This window comes from Chelonia mydas, chromosome 28, assembly GCF_015237465.2.
Source record: "Chelonia mydas isolate rCheMyd1 chromosome 28, rCheMyd1.pri.v2, whole genome shotgun sequence".
Lineage (NCBI taxonomy): Eukaryota > Metazoa > Chordata > Testudines > Cheloniidae > Chelonia > Chelonia mydas.
Genome location: NC_051268.2, coordinates 5,504,069 through 5,518,200, shown reverse-complemented (window position 1 = coordinate 5,518,200; position 14,132 = coordinate 5,504,069). Strand labels below are relative to the sequence as shown.

Sequence of the window (14,132 nt, the reverse complement as noted above, 5' to 3'; positions counted from 1 at the left end):
GGGTTCGCACATCCACACGACATGCGGTTCACAGCAACGGATACTTTGAGAAACCTGCTGGGTGAAGCAGGCCTTTTCCAAACTGACATTGACCCAAATTGTGCCTCAATTCAGCTGGATTGGGAGACGTCTGTGTCAAAGGAGTGTTCACACCTGATTTGCCCAGAGACCTCAGGGGAGGGGTGGTAAGATATAGGATAAGTAGGAATTGACAACAATGAAGTTAAATATAAAGGTGAAAGACCCTCACCTTGCAGATCAACAAGCCTGTTCTGTTCATTCCCTCCGATGCATCTGGCACTGGTCACTCTCAGGTAGCACACTGGGCTTGATGGACCATTGGTCTGACCCAGTCTATGACCAGTCTTGGGTTCTTATGTTCTGTAAGGCCTCTACGGCATTGTCTACACGGGCAAGTTTCTGCACAGGAAAGCAGCTTTCTGCGGTGCAACTCCCGAGGTGCACACACAGATTTCCTGATGCATGATAGAAAGGGACCATGACAGGGACACACTGCAGTGCAGGGTCAAAGTGAAGGAGCTGTGGTCCGCCTACCACAAGGTGCAGGAGGCAAACGGCTGCTCCATATTGGGGGCTAACTAACCCCAGCATCACAGCAAGAATCTACCTAGCGCCTGGAGAAAAAATATAAATGAGAGTCAAAGACACCCCCACGTGGCCTGTCTCGTCCCAAATCTCAACACCTGGAAGATTGTCTGGAAGACTCAGAATTTGAACAGCAGAGATTGATCCCAGGCTGAGAGGGAATTCAGTCTGTGTATTAAGAACTCAACATTGCCTGGAGCAAGCAGTGAGTGAGAAAAGCTGTTTGATCCAATTCTTGCTTAGTATATTCAAATTAGAGTTCAGACTGAGAGTCTATTTCCATTTGTTATGTAACCACTTTTGACCTCTGTGACCAACACATATACTCAGTTAAAATCTAACTTTCTGTAGTTAATAAACTTATTTTAATATTTTATACTTACTCCTGAGTTTGTCCAAAGTGCTTGGGAAAGTTGCTCACATGACAAAGGCTGGTGCATGTCCCCTTTATTTTTGATGAAGTGGCGAACTAATTAATGAGCTTACACTTTTCAAGAAAAGGCAGTGAGCCGTGTAAGATGGTACATTTCTGAGGTGCAAGGCTGAGAGCTGGGGAGATATGCTGGTGTCTCTGTATAATTGAGGAGTGGCTTATAGAGCATTCAAGCAAGTTAGTTGGGTGCTTTGCTGCATGTTGTTGGCCAAATGATCATAGAATCCTAGGATATCGGGGTTGGAAGGGACCTCAGGAGGTATCGAGTCCAACCCCCTGACCAGAGGAGGACCAATCCCCAATTAAATCATCCCAGCCAGGGCTTTGTCAAGCCTGACCTTAAAAACTTCTAAGGAAGGAGATTCCACCACCTCCCTAGGTAACGCATTCCAGTGTTTCACCACCCTCCTAGTGAAAAAGTTTTTCCTAATATCCAACCTAAATCTCCCCCACTGCAACTTGACCATTACTCCTTGTCCTGTCATCTGCTATCACTGAGAATAGTCTAGATCCATCCTATTTGGATCCACCTTTCAGGTAGTTAAAAGCAGCTATCCAATCCCCCCTCATTCTTCTCTTCCGCAGACTAAACAATCCCAGTTCCCTCAGCCTCTCCTCATAAGTCATGTGTTCCAGTCCCCTAATCATTTTCGTTGCCCTCTGCTGGACGTTTTCCAATTTTTCCACATCCTTCTTGTACTGTGAGGCCCAAAACTGGACACAGGACTCCAGATGAGGCCTCACGAATGTCGAATAGAGGGGAACGATCACGTCCCTCGATCTGCTGGCAATGCCCCTACTTATACAGCCGAAAATGCCATTGGCCTTCTTGGCAACAAGGGCACACTATTGACTCATCTCCAGCTTCTCGTCCACTGTCACCCCTAGGTCCTTCTCTGCAGAACTGCTGCCGAGCCATTCTGTCCCTAGTCTGTAGCGGTACATTGGATTCTTCCGTCCTAAGTGCAGGACTCTGCACTTGTCCTTCTTGAACCTCCTCAGATTTGTTTTGGCCCAATCTTCCAATTTGTCTAGGGCCCTCTGTATCCTATCCCTACCCTCCAGCGTATCTACCTCTCCTCCCAGTTTAGTGTCATCCGCAAACTTGCTGAGGGTGCAATCCACACCATCCTCCAGATCATTAATGAAGATATTGAACAAAACCGGCCCCAGGACCGACCCTTGGGGCACTCCACTTGACACTGGCTGCCAACTAGCCATGGAGCCATTGATCACTACCCGTTGAGCGCGATAATCTAGCCAACTTTCTACCCACCTTGTAGTGCATCCATCCAGCTCATTATTCTTTAAATTGCTGACAAGAATACGGTGGGAGACCGTGTCAAAAGCTTTGCTAAAGTCAAGGAATAACACGTCTACTGCTTTCCCTTCATCCACAGAATCAGTTATCATAGAAGGCAATTAGGTTAGTCAGGCATGACTTTCCCTTGGTGAATCCATGCTGACTGTTCCTGATCACTTTCCTCTCCTCTAAGTGCTTCAGAATTGATTCCTTGAGGACCTGCTCCATGATTTTTCCGGGGACTCAGGTGAGGCTGACTGGCCTGTAGTTCCCAGGATCCTCCTCCTTCCCTTTTTTAAAGATTGGCACTACATTAGCCTTTTTCCAGTCGTCCAGGACTTCCTCCGATCACCATGAGTTTTCAAAGCAAATGGCCAATGGCTCTGCAATCACAGCCGCCAATTCCTTTAGCACTCTCAGATGCAACGCATCCGGCCCCATGGACTTGTGCTCATCCAACTTTTCTAAATAGTCCCTAACCACCTCTTTCTCCAGTGAGGGCTGGCGATCTACTCCCCATGCTGTGCTGCCCAGTGCAGTAGTCTGGAAGCTGACCTCGTGAAGACAGAGGCAAAAAAAGCATTGAGTACATTAGCTTTTTCCACATCCTCTGTCACTAGGTTGCCTCCCTCATTCAGGAAGGGGCCCAGACTTTCCTTAGCTTTCTTCTTGTTGCCAGCATACCTGAAGAAACCCTTCTTGTTACTCTTAACATCTCTCGCTAGCTACAACTCCAGGTGTGATTTAGCCTTTTTGATTTCATGCCTACATGCCCGAACAATATTTTTATACTCATCCCTGGTCATTTGTCCAATTTTCCACCTCTTGTAAGCCTCTTTTTTGTATTTAAGATCAGCAAGGATTTCACTGTTAAGCCAAGCTGGTCGCCTGCCATATTTACTATTCTTTCTACACGTCGGGATGGTTTGTCCCTGTAACCACAATAAGGATTCTGTAAAATACAGCCAGCTCTCCTGGACTCCTTTCCCCCTCATGTTATTCTCCCAGGGGATCCTGGCCATCACTTCCCTGAGGAAGTCAAAGTCTGCTTTTCTGAAGTCCAGAGTCCGTATTCTGCTGCTTTCCTTTCCTCCTTGTGTCAGGATCCTGAACTCGACCATCTCATGGTCACTGCCTCCCAGGTTCCCATCCACTTTTGCTTCCCCTACTAATTCTTCCAGGTTTGTGAGCAGCAGGTCAAGAAGAGCTCCGCCCCTAGTTGGTTCCTCCAGCACTTGCACCAGGAAATTGTCCCCTACAGTTTCCAAAAACTTCCTGGATTGTCTATGCACCGCTGTATTGCTCTCCCAGCAGATATCAGGATGATTGAAGTCGCCCATGGGAACCAGGGCATACGATCTAGTAGCTTCTGCGAGTTGCTAGAAGAAAGCCTCATCCCCCTGGTCCAGTGGTCTGTAGGAGACTCCCACCACGACATCACCCTTGTGATGTCACACTTATGATGTCACCCTTAATCCAGAGACTCTCAGGTTTTCCTGCAGTTTCGTATCGGAGCTCTGAGCAGTCATACTGCTCCCTTACATACAGTGCAACTCCCCCACCTTTTCTGGCCTCCCTGTCCTTCCTGAACAGTTTATATCCATCCATGACAGTACTCCAGTCATGTGAGTTATCCCACCAAGTCTCTGTTATTCCAATCACATCCTAATTCCTTGACTTTGCCAGGACTTCCACTTCTCCCTGCTTGTTTCCCAGGCTTCGTGCATTTATGTATAGGCACTTGAGATAACCCACTGATTGCCCCTCTTTTTCAGTATGAGGCAGGAGCCCTCCTCTCTCATGCACTCCTGCTCGTGCTTCCTCCCGGTATCCCACTTCCCCACTTACCTCAGGGCTTTGGTCTCCTTCCCCTGGTGAACCTAGTTTAAAGCCCTCCTCACTAGGTTAGCCAGCCTGCTTGCGAAGATGCTCTTCCCTCTCTTTGTTAGGTGGAGCCCATCTCTGCCTAGTACTCCTCCTTCTTGGAACACTATCCCATGGTCAAAGAATCCAAAGCCTTCTCTCCGACACCACCTGCGTAGCCATTTGTTGACTTCCACGATTCGACGATCCCTACCCCGGCCTTTTCCTTTCACGGGGAGGATGGACAAGAAGACCACTTGCACCTCAAACTCCTTTATCCTTCTTCCCAGGGCCTCGTAGTCCGCAGTGATCCGCTCAAGGTCATTCTTGGCAGTATCATTGGTGCCCACGTGGAGAAGCAGGAAGGGGTAGCGATCCGAGGCCTGGATGAGTCTCAGCAGTCTCTCTGTCACATCGTGAATCTTAGCTCCTGGCAAGCAGCAGACTTCTCGGTTTTCCCGGTTGGGATGGCAGATAGATGACTCAGTGCCCCTGAGGAGAGAGTCCCCGACCACCACCACCCGCCTCCTTCTCTTGGGAGGGGTGGTCGTGGAACCCCCAACCCTAGGACAGTGCATCTCATGCCTTCCAATTGGCGCAGTCTCCTTCTGCTCCCTTCCCTCAGATGTATCATCTGGTCCACTCTCCGCATTAGTACCTGTGGAGAGAACATGAAAACGGTTACTTACCTGTACCGGCATTGCTGGTACATGGACGTTCCCCTTTTTTCTTCTGGAAGTCACATGATGCCAAATTTCGTCACCGTCCTCCTGTCCCCGATGTGCAGCCTGCTCTGAATCTGTGATTCTATGATTCTGTGATTCTATGATTCTCTGTGTGCTGTGTGGGTTTGTGTGTGGGTCTGATTTTTGTTAATGCCTGCATGGGCCTGTGCAGTGTGTGATTTTCTCTTTCTCTTTGTGTGTTTCTCTCTCTGTTTGTATCTTCATGTGTAAATTCACTGGAATGTTTAAAAAGATCCACAGCTTTGCCTATTTTCACCAGGAATTTTTCTCAATCAACAAATTCTCACTTGTTCCCTACCTAAGTGTTTACTCTTGGATGGCATCAAATTAACCTATGAAATTCTCAACTGAAACCTCACCTGGTTTTCAGGGATTCTTCCTTGGACTCAGAGGATCAAGAGCTGGAAAATTCACCTAATTCAGTTTAAAGGCAAAGCTTCACTGAGAGTTGACATTCCAAGCCCCTTCTTTACAAAATGAGAAAAAGAGCCAGGGGAAGCACTTCTTTTTGGTTCACAGAATAAAGCGTTTGTCATTTAAGGGTTTGTTTCCCATATTTTAAAACCACAAGGGGTCTTCGTAAACACCCAGTCTGACCTCCTGTCTAGCACGGGCCCGAAACCTGCCCCCGAAGAATTCCTTTTCAACTAGAACAGATCCGTTTAAAAAAAATAGATCCACTTTTGATTTGAAAATTTCCAGGAATGGAGAATCCACCAGGACTCTGGGTTAGATTTTCAATGGTTAATTGCCTTCCCTGTCAGAAAGCACGCCTTCTTTCCAATCTGAATGTGTCTAGCTTCACTTCCAGCCATTGGCTCACATTATACATTTGTCTGTTAGATTGAGGAGCCTGTTAGTAAGTATTGTTCCCCATGTAGGTACTTAGGGAGTGAGATCGTCATCCCCTAAACCTTTTCTGAGCTCTTTGTGACTATCACAGCAAGGCGGGGTTTTTAAGCCTTTCATCCTTCTCATGGCTCTTCTTTCTCCTCTCAAATGTTTCATCCTCCTTCTTGAACTGGGGACCTCAGAACTGGATGAAGTGGGCACAACAAATACAGAGGTAAAATGACCTTTCGACTCCTAGCTGAGATCCCGCTGTTGCTGTATACGTGGCTGACATTGCTTGTTCCTAGATGTACACACTTCCATTTAGCCTTAGCCGCAGGAAATAGTCATCAGCACCACCTCAGCTCTCTGTTCTGAGATTTACTTCTCTGTCCCTAGATGCCAAAATATCTCCTTAGGATCCTAGATGGCTGTTCTCCGCTGGCTGGATCAGATGTTCCTGCTTCCCCTCAGAAATCTCCAGATGATCCGTGTTCTCCAGAGCTTACCCTCCCAGACAGGACTGAACAACCTTAGCTTAGAACTAGACCACCCGTGACCTCAACTAGGTGCCCTGAATGCACCACTTTTGAATTCCCTCCAACTTCTATCATAGAAATGCGAAGCAGTTGGTGTTGTAATGTTACAGGAGAGGTTGAAATGAGGCTATTTCTCAGGTAGAAGGCAATGATTGTGTCAGGAAGGGGATTTGAACGCCCACCTCCATATGGAGCCCAGAACACAAATGATGGAAAGACACAGGCTTCAGTTTGACACGTTAGACCACTCGGCCAGCCTGTCACTGTTAGTCAATCCACTTATCAATCTTAGTTTTCTTTAACTTGCTGTGAACTTTCCAGGGAGGCGGAGATGGCATATCTCTTTCAACTTCTAGAGACTTTCTAAAGCACAACCGATTTTTATATGTCGTCTCTCTGCTCCCTTTTTAAGGGAATAGAAGATGGTTGCTACCATTCTGAGAAACTAATGTTGAACCTCAAACTCCTGCATGGTGGCCCAGATGGCCAAGCAACCAGCACCTACAACTTCTACCACCTTTTGTTTTCAAAATAGCTCAGCCCTCAGTGTGTTGAGCCTTTGTGAAAATCTGGCCAAAATGTTTATTGCCCAAATGGGAGCTGAGTTCACCTGAAAATCTGGTTCTAGGGGTGGGGGTGAGACCTTCTGAAAATTCTGGCCCATGTGTCTGGAAGCTCGAAGAACCTTCAGAACTTTTATCGTGTGCTAGAACTTGATGAGAAAACCTTCCTTCTGTCGAACTCAGCAGAGATTTTCTCATTGACTTACAATCACAATGTTTCATCTTGATTCCAGATTTAGGTATCAACAAAATGCATTGATTGTATTTTTACAAGCAGTGTGAAACAAACACCCCTAGTTGAGCAGAGGCATAGAAGTAGGTCTGCCACTAAACCACATTGCCTTTCATCAGTAGCTACCTGAGCAAGGTAGTAACCAGTGGCCAACAGGTGAAAGGCCCATCGTCTATGCTTAGAACACGACAGCAGGTAGACCTCAGGAATGGAAGAGGCTAATGGTCAGTTTTGCCGAGATGGTTACTTCCAAAGACTGGTATATAGAGTGGGATGAAAGTTTTTTGCGTGAATAATTTATTTGCTGAAAGAATTTGGTTGACCCAAAATGATTTTTTGGTTTTGTTTCAGCAAGAAAACTGACATCTTGGGTCAACCTGAGTGACTATTACTGTTGTTATAACAGTGGTTAGGCTAGCTAGCAAGGGGAAACAAGAATTTGCACCTATTTGTGGACATCAAGGTGCACAGTGGAAACATGTCCACATTCTGCTCCTAGTCAGTGGGAAGCTTTGATTTTGATATCGTCTCCAAAGCCCTTGCCAAGATCACGTAGAAGATGGGGGAGTCAGGGAAAAACCGTCAATTTGTTAAAATTGCAAGTGAAGAATAAATTAAGGTGTTTTGAAGTAAAGTCACTTTTCCCTGACTGGGAATTGAACCCAGGCCGTGGCGGTGAGAGCGCCAAATCCTAACCACTAGACCACCAGGGAGAGGATGGGGCTGTTGTTCTTCTCAGCTGTGCTGCACTTCCTTAGGCTATTTTCTGTCCAATTTCTGAAGCTGCTCCTTTGTCCATTCCCTGAGCGGCTAAGAGCAGAGCGGGCAGGAACCCCTGTGCTCAGGGTCACAACCTGAGCCCAACCCAAGCCACTGAAACAAACTCAAATGATGCGTCAGCTTCCTCCACTAGGATCACAGAGCAACAGAGAGAAAACCCAGGAGGAACAATCCTCCTCTGCCTTCATTGACCCCATTGCAGCCCTCTCAGCAGCCGACCTGGGCTTTCTTCTGGGAAGGACATTGAGCTGATAGGAACTTTGGCATAGAGAGCAAGGGAGGGAGTTTGCTCCCCCTCATTGTGACCTGATTGCATCTGACTCCATGTAACGGGGCTCTGAGCTTTGCCACCTTCTGAATTCTGTGTCCTCAACAACCAGCCAAAGTGCTGAAGCCCCTGGACCCTTCTGCTGGGAGCATGGGGATTGCACAGGAGCTGCAAGCCCTTTTTACCTCTCCTTCTCCTCCTCCGCTTCCCCGGACTTTCCCCACCAATGGTTTCATCAGACTCTGGAGGAATCTAAGTCCCTGCAGCTTTCCCTCACCCACCTTGTAAGGCAAACAGTGATTCCCTTCTCTGACACTCCTGGGGCCACATTTTCTTTGAGGAGCTTCTCCCCAGGGGGTCTGATGTCCTGCAAAAATGCAAAATCACTTACAGCGTTTCTCTTTGAAGAACAGGAACACAAAGAACACCAATGGCTTCTTTTTGACCTCAAATATCCATCAGAAATGCTACGATAGCTCCTCCAGTTTCCCCTTCTCACCAGGAGACAAAACACAGGAAAGCTCCAAACCAAGAAAGCTCACTTTCACTTCACTTTCCCATGGGCATTTCCCTGCCAGCTCCCTGGCACAGCAATACAAGACACAAGAAATGCAGGAAAATAAAGCTGAGTGAAGGAAACCTGCAGGTCCTTCGATCCCTCCAGCGTCAGAGGAAACCCTTTGTGGGGAAGGGTCCGGCTTACCGAGGAGGACAAAGAGATAAAACATGGACTCGCCGATGATCCCAGAGCCCATGTGACGTGAGGGTCAGCACTTTGGCTGCTTCCTGCCTGCACAGAGTTGACAAACTGGGGGAAGCCAAAGCTGGGAAACCTGATTATAGACACTGAGTCAGAATGCTATCTGCTCACGTCAAGTGGAAGCAAATCCCCTCCCTGGCTTTCTATGCCAAAATTATAATCAACGGAGTGGTTTCCCTGGACAAGCCACTAGGTAGGCAGAAGAAGAAGCGGAGAGGGATGCGGTGGGGTAAATGAAAGCAGAGGAGGATTGTTCCTCTTTTGCGTTGCTCTTGGGATGCTGATGGAGGAACCTAAAGCATAATTTGAGCTTGTTTCAACGCTTTTGCTTGAGCTCAGGTTATGAGCACAGGGGTTCCTTCACTCTCCTCCTGAGTGCCCTTCCAACCCTGATCTTCTATGATTCTATGATTGTATAGTGGCTAGTACACTGCATTGTGGTCGCAGCAACCTCGGCTGGAATCTGAGTAACAGTAAGCTTTTCATCAGCTCCAGACTTGTGATTTGCTGCATTCCAAGACTTAGCCACAAGGAAGGCTCTCTTTGCCTTGAACACACATTTCAAGTATTTCCCAGGAAGGTCTTTTCTGTTCAGAAGAAAGAGATACCAAAAAGGGAGCCCGGCAGATACAGTCAGCTCAGCAAGGAAAAACTGGCAGGCCAAGCCAGGAGCTCCTGGTTCCAAGAAAGGATCTTCAGCCAGCTCTTCTGAAAGATCACTCTCTAGAGGCCTTGCAAGAACCACTGCCCATGATCACTGAGAAAGAGCTGCCAAAACAGAGCGCTCCACTGTCTGCAGGCATGCAGCTATTAGGAGCTCTGTGCACAGAGAGGCCCCTGCTAGCAGAAAAAGGCTTTGGAAGTGTGTGACACTCTGGACCTCAAAGTAGCACCCTGGACCCCTATATTCACAGCTGTGCTGTGATTATGAAATGCTTTGTACAAAGCCTGACTTGTTAGGTATTGCTTAAAAAGTCTTGGTCCATTGAACATTCCTCTCCTGTTGGATTGTATGTCCTATCATTGTATGTGAAGTTGCAAAGTTCTGCTATTTGTTCGTTACTGAAATATGGGGTGAGTGGGAAAGGCCCGCAGCTAGCTTTTCAGTATCAACAAAGCAGCAGCCGACATCAGGACCGAGACGTGTGTTGGTGGCCCATCAAGAAGAATCCACTCTCCTAGAGACTTCTCAGCGAGGGCACGGTACACAGTGGGAGCTACGTAACCCCCACATCCCAGCAAAGGTCTTTCTAGCATCTGGAGAGAAAATATAAATAAGGGTTGATGACACCACCACATGGCCTCTCACCTCCCCCATCCCAGCATGTGGAAGATCATCCAGAAGACAAAGACGTTGAACTGGGGAGATTGGTCCCAGGCTGAGAGGGAATTCAGCCTGACTCAGAAGAAGTTGGGCAGCAGAAGCTCAGGGAAATTGAGGGGAACTCAAGATGTGTCCCAGTGTTGGCCAGGGTTTGTCCAGCACCTAGCACAAGAGGGGGTCCCAATCGCAGTCATGGTCTGTGCAGCACCTGGGAGCCCCGATCTCAGTTTCCTGATCACAGGCTGGGAATGGATAGAAGGAAAACTTTAGTACCTCAAGGTTAATGCACCTCTGTGCCAGTCCTTGCTGGGTGGCACTGCTGCTCTCCTAGGGAGTTGGCAGTACCAGTCCCATATGCTCTAGTGGTCAGGATTCCTGGTTTTTCATGCAGGAGGCCAGGGGTTCAACTCCTGGTGTAGGAACAGAGCAGAGCTTTTGCTCAGAGAGGAGGTAGGCCATGAAAGGAATGGGGAGGGATCCTGTCAGCAGGGGAGTTGGACAGTGCTGGGAGGGGATCCCAGAAGTGGGGCAAAGGTCTGTCTGGAGATCAGGGAAGGATCCCAGCAGGGTGGGAAGTGGGCAGCGTGGAGAGCACAGGACTGGCCTGGGGCCTGGCGAGAGCAATTGGGTCCTTCTAAACTCACCAACTGCAGGCTTGGAAGAATTACATATTTGTTGGCGAATGTCAATTTCTCTCTAAACACACAACACAATGACAAAATATTTCCATCAATAATCATCAAAACTGACAGACGGGCAAAGTAAGAAACATGCTGCTTGAGAACGTATCCTAGTCCAATCCTACAGTGTTCCCTTATGTCTTAGGTACCACCATGTGGGTGTTTCATTTCCCTCCTCATTTCCACACAGAGAAAAAATTTCCTTTGTGTGGATCCATGAACAGCAAAATCTTCCTGTGTCTCTCCTCTGAGCCAGGGCATTCAATTCCAGTGAAACCTTCTCTCCGGCAATGGCCATGGCCAGACAGACGGGACGCGGCCACCTTCCTCCCGGCAGTGAGATGTTCCCTCTCCTCTTTCTTCATGCCGCTGTTGTTATTCCATGAATCATCAAGGATGGAATAAAAAGCTGAATTTCCTCCAGGGTGAGGAAGGAAAGGAGCCACCAACTCCCCCCAAAATCTCAATGCCCCAGAGGAAACCTGCTATTGGAATCACAGAGGTGCTGGCGATATGTTGGGGACAGGGACCGTCTGAATTGTCATGGCAGGGAATGGACAATCTACAGCAATGTCATCAACCACAAACACGCTCTCCTCATGCTCCAGCCAGAAGGGAAACGGGCAGGAATTCTTGCGGGTCAGCCATGGCCACACTTACGGAACCACACAGCAGTCAGTGTGGGTGTCTTGCCATCCAAAGTGTAAAACGGAGCCAGTCTGGACTTCTGGTCTTACTCTTAGGCAAGTCGACATTCAAAGTGCTCCCGTGGCACAATGGCATGTGTTAATGAAGATGCTCTAAGCCAATGGAGGTGGTGGAACCTCCTTCCTTGGAGGTTTTTAAGGCCCGGCTTGACAAAGCCCTGACTGGGATGATTTAGTTGGGGATTGGTCCTGCTTTGAACGAGATGACCTCCTGAGGTCCCTTCCAACCTTGATCTTCTATGAGTCTATGAATAGGAAAGAGCTATCCTATCCTCGTAGTTAATCAGCCTCCCCAAGAGGTGGTAGCTATGTCAGCGGGAGAATCCATGGCTGTGGGTGTGCAAGCTGTGATGTTTACCAAGGGGGATAGCTCAGTGGTTTGAGCATTGGCCTGCTAAACCCAGGGTTGTGAGTTCAATCCTTGAGGGGGCCACTTAGGGATCTGGGGCAAAAATTGGGGATTGGTCCTGCTTTGAGCAGGGTGTTGGACTAGATGACCCCCTGAGGTCCCTTCCCACCCTGATATTTTATGATTCTATGATGTATAAAATTTAATCAAACCCCATTTTCAAAACCACCCATGGTCTGGGAATGGAACAGGAGCTCCCTGAAGCAGGGTCTGTCTTTCACGGTCCTTAAGATCATGGACTGGAACATAGCATCATTTTGGGGGTTTAGCTCAGTGTCGATTGTTGCACTGTAATTCAAGGGGTCCTTGGTTCAAATCCAAGTACCCCCTCAGAAGACTCTTTCTTAAATGAAAACTTTTTCAAGCATGTCAGTTAATGAGTTCCACTGGATGGGGATGGTTGAAATGAATTTAAATACAATATTTCCCTGTGTAAATGCATAAAAACATCATAAAGCTGTCCATCAGCTGAAATCAGTTCCAGTCCTCTAAGTGTCTAGTTTATGTTTTCATCAGTTAAACAAAGGTATAATATGAATGCATATTTGCAGATCCCTGTTCTTTAGGGGCTATGCTGTGTAGAATCATAGAATATCAGGGTTGGAAGGGACCTCAGGAGGTCATCTAGTCCAACCCCCTGCTCAAAGCAGGACCAATCCCCAATTTTTGCCCCAGATCCCTAAATGGCCCCCTCAAGGATTGAACTCACAACCCTGGGTTTAGCAGGCCAATGCTCAAACCACTGAGCTATCCCTCCCCGCCCCACGTCCAGTTGAGGTCTGATGAGCAAAGACACCTTGGTGAGGGAAAGGACACCAGCAACTTGCCTCCTTCACATTCAGGTAACATCTGGGCCCCCAGAACAAGGCATGAGAAGAAGCCAGTAGCTCTGAGCAGGAAAATAGCCACTAAAATGCTGGCTAGAGTTGCCAGGATTCCCAGAAATGCCACCATCCCCTGCCCACGAATATTCGTAGAAGGTGGTGTCTGCAGCAGGGACCAAAAACGCAGAGAGAAGCCCTCAAAAGTTCTAAGCTGCCAAGACCCAGACGGTGGTCAAGATCCCACCTAAAATCAAGACAGGAGAGAACAAGGCTAAAGCTAACTCCAAAGCACCCCAAGCCAGGGCTGAGAAGGTGGCACGGAGAAAGAAGTGAAGAGATTTCCATTGCGATGACTCCTGCTCCCCAAATGGGTCTTTATGAGTCACCATGGACTAGCCAGAGAGATCCAAGTCCTGCAGGACAAACAGCCCCCTGGATAGTAGAATGAAGGGGTGGCGGGGGTGGGGGCGGGAAGTGTTTCTCTCCCAGAGGAGAAGTGCTGTGTTTTGTGTAACACCTCCCAGGGGAGTGATGCACTGACAGAAGAGCTGCCCAGAGCTCCCACATGGGCTCCTTCTCTTTGACCTGCTTCTGCGGTTATTTCAGAACCAACCCTAGCGGGAGTGTGTCCCTGGGACTTCACCAGCTGTACCATAGGCTGTGTCTCCATCTCAGCTTCGATTAACGCAAGTTTTTAATTGACTCTTATTGTGATACTTTCCCAGTACTCTGCCTCGTTCTAACATTCTGGAGACAGATTGACTCTGGGGAGGAATGGACAAGTTTGTGTGACATTTGGTAAGTTGGTAGAAATAAGCTCAGGGGGTCTTTCATGCGGGTTCCCACATCTGTACCCCAGAGTCCAGAGTGGGGAAGGAACCTTGACAATAATAATAATCCATTCAAATCAAAGTCCCCAAACAGACTAGTGTTGGTTTCTCAGCAGAAAATTTTCCATTTGTGGGATTTTGTTTTCCCACTCAGACCTTGCCAAGGGAAGCAGAGAGAAAATCTTTGAGTTGCCTCCTTCAGAACAGCTTGGCCTAGACACGCTAGCTGTGGGCCACTGTCGTGGCCTTGCTGAGGTGGGGGCATTTTAATTATTTGGGCAGGCCCCAGGGTGTTTGGGGGAGATTATGAGGATGTTACCTAAGAAACACAGAATTCTTTAAGAAATCTGGGATTTAGACATATTTTATGGAAAGCAAGGGAGGTCTGAGTTTCTGAGAAGGTTTTTGTTTGCAGGAAGCAATGTGGCTTGATC

General features: G+C 47.9%; 2 protein-coding genes and 1 non-coding gene across 13 annotated transcripts in view; 1 reads left to right on the top strand and 2 right to left on the bottom strand.

The window, feature by feature from the left end:
* The window catches only part of LOC102943236 (zinc finger protein 883), a 2,438,435-nt gene that overhangs the window by 349,686 nt on the left and 2,074,617 nt on the right, over window positions 1-14,132 (bottom strand). The gene's annotated exons all lie outside the window — the stretch shown is intronic.
* The window catches only part of LOC119564595 (zinc finger protein 883), a 1,467,279-nt gene that overhangs the window by 260,730 nt on the left and 1,192,417 nt on the right, over window positions 1-14,132 (top strand). The window lies entirely within an intron of this gene.
* On the bottom strand, window positions 7,758-7,829 carry TRNAE-CUC. The gene has a single exon. It is a non-coding gene; the product is annotated as a tRNA-Glu (tRNA).